Below are 3,301 nucleotides of genomic sequence, written 5' to 3'. Positions count from 1 at the left end.
AATGGATAGCCTTCATTTGTATTCAATGAGAACAATGGATAGCCTTCATTTGTATTCAATGAGAACAATGGATAGCCTTCATTTGTATTCAATGGGAACCATGGATAATCTTCATTTGTATTCAATGGGAACCATGGATAATCTTCATTTATATTCAATGGGAGCCATGGATAATCTTCATTTATATTCAATGGGAGCCATGGATAGCCTTCATTTGTATTCAATGAGAACAATGGAAAGCCTTCATTTGTATTCAATGGGAGCCATGGAAAGCCTTCATTTATATTCAATGGAAATTAAACTGCTGGAAAACAAAGTAGCATATGATGTAGCTGTGAAAATAAGGCGGCGGCTAATCAATAGGACATTATGCAACCAGAAGGCCACTAATAATATCAGTAAAGGAACTCTACCTCTTGCAAGGCACATAAGAATTCAGCGGAACCCCTCGGGTTTCCACCTAGTACTCAAACCAAAACAGGCAAAGGTTAGTAAAATATTTAACATCACAGACCGCCAGTGAAGTAAGCGATGGAATTTTTGATACAAGCTATAATTTGTACAATGTTTTTATGTTAATCCTGTTCAAGAGTTATGGTAAAAGCATTTTTATAATTAAATATATAACCACATGTTAATGCTGGCTTCGTTTTACTGGCACGTTTTAACAGTAATCGAACGCGCAATTTCTATTACACAGAGGGATTTACATGTTTATTCAATGGTTTTGAGCCCTCCCACCGTAAAACTTGTGCTAGCGTCAGTAGTTCAAAGGTACAGGCAGCCATCCATAGAAAGCCCTCGTGCAGATTTGCGCGAAAATCCTAAAATGAATAAATTTAAAGTGAATAACTTTTAAGACAACTGTTAACCGTAACACCGTTTGATACCACGGAAATCACCTAAAGGAATCCACCATTTCACATAATCAGTGTTTGAGTTTGAAGAAAGGGCTAATTCTTCAGACAATTTCTGTGATACCTGTGTGTTTGCTTTAAGAAGGAAACTCCCAGAAAAATGGATTGGTGAGTAATACCCTGGCTTTAGTTGAACTTTGATCGCTTCAAAGAAGGTGTACTTCTGCATATTTGCTTTACAGAAGCTTGTTTTAAAATATATAAACGGATACATTTCTCGTACTATGGCGTTTGATTAAAATAATAGGGCCATTTAATCGTAAAGTTGAAAGTTAACAACATAATTTCTCAAAACCAATTCTAATTTGGGAATAATAATAATAAGAAAAAGCGGAGAAAATGTTCGTTCTTCCCATGTATTGGGGTGTGGTAAACTTGTACAAAATATTGAGTTTTGGAGTAATTGTATACAACATTGATAAGTTGTGACACGCTTGCAGGGATCGAAATATTACCATTCCCAAAGATTTTAACTTTACTTGAAGAATTTAATTTTTTTCGTTGGCTTCGCGATCGGGAATGCATGGTCCATCCGTATTCCTTCAGTTATGACCAATGAAAGTGAACATACAGCACGGATAAAATAAAAAACAATTCATGAGAAAATGCAACTTTACATAAGGAGACGAAATCTTCCTTATAGCTTCCCTCGAGTGAATTTTTATTTCTATCCCTGGTTGTATCAAAATATTGAGTTTTGACATACTTGTACACAATAGTGATTAGTTGTTGCATGCTTGTAACAAAATATTGAGTTTTGACATACTTGTACACAATAGTGATTAGTTGTTGCATACTTGTAACAAAATATTGAGTTTTGACATACTTGTACACAATAGTGATTAGTTGTTGCATGCTTGTAACAACATATTGAGTTGTGGTACGCTTGTGTTTTTTGTTTTGTTTTATTTGTAGTTAAGTACAAAGGGCTGTGCTCTACTCACCACGGATATTGAAACCCGGTTTCTAGCGTTGTAAGTCCCCAGACGTACCGCTGTGCCACCGGGTGGCAGCCCGCTTGTTGCACAACGCTCAGTTGTGGCATGCTGGTTCGGTCACAAGAAGCCAACTCGTTACTGTAGCTCTTCAGTTAGATGTATTCGTGAACTATTAAGCGTATCCATAAATTATTGCACCTGTTATATAGAGGCTATTCTTCCAACTAACTTGTTAAAATTAACTCTCACGACACATTTGAACACCAAAAGTAACAGATAAAAAAAAAAGGGCAGTCAAATTTTTATTCGCGTAACTTCGAACATATGCCAGTGGTTAACTGTCACATTTGAACACCAAAAGTAACAGATAAAAAAAAAGGGCAGTCACATTTTTATTCGCGTGACTTGGGACATATGCCAGTGGTTAACTCTCATAACATATTTGAACACCAAAAGTACTAGATAAAAAAAAATGGGCAGTCAAATGTTTATTCGCAAAACTTAGAACATATGCCAGTGGATTTCGTAAGCGCAATATAAAGTTGCATATTTAAATTATGCATTCACATTGGGTATATGATAATATAACAAAACAGTTTTTGTAGTCGAATTATAAGGTTATTCTACCAAAACAACTTTTATCTGTTCGATTCAATATACAGTCATGCCTATTATTACCATGGAAATACTGACTAGAAAGGGGAGTAGGTGGAAAATATTAAGTTTGTACAATTATTTTATAACATAGCAAATATGCATTATTCTTGGAGGGGGGGCACGAATTCTACATATATATTTCATTACTTTGCAATATTAATTTTATTTTATTATAATATATACAGTTTTTCACATCATTTAACAAGTGACCAGCATCTTTTCCGACAATATTAAAAATGTGGTCGGAAGAAAGTTGTATTGAAAAAATAACAGTTTCTTTGGAAGTGGTATTAATTAATTAATAATGTTCAAACAAAAAAAAAATGTCGATCTTTCTTTGAGATGTGCCAAAAAGTGATTGTAATTTGTTATGGAATGTCCACCTCCAAAGCACGTTTAAAGTGGCGGAAATCTTATTCGCAATCAATAAAATATTCGATTTTCAACCATTAATAAAACGTTTTCGTACCTAAAATAAAATCTTAAGGTAGATTTTCAAACAGACATTTCCTTTTTTTTAAGGAACTCTAGGGGGTCGTTAAGATTGTTTGTTTGTTTTTAATCATGCACAAAGCTACACAAGGGCTATCTGTGCTCTGCCCACCACGGGTATCGAAACCCGGTTTCTAGCGTTGTATGTCCACAGACATACCGCTGTGCCACTGGGGGGCGGGTCGTTAAGAAGTGTGAGTTTCTTTTCCGTAAAATAATATACTATTAACATAAATTACAGTCAAGAGAGGAAAGGCGAATCAAATTCGTTCTATACACCTGGAAAAAAGTTAAGCA

Source organism: Limulus polyphemus, unplaced genomic scaffold (assembly GCF_000517525.1).
Source record: "Limulus polyphemus unplaced genomic scaffold, Limulus_polyphemus-2.1.2 Scaffold1289, whole genome shotgun sequence".
Taxonomy (NCBI): Eukaryota; Metazoa; Arthropoda; class Merostomata; order Xiphosura; family Limulidae; genus Limulus; species Limulus polyphemus.
This window is presented reverse-complemented; position numbering follows the sequence as displayed.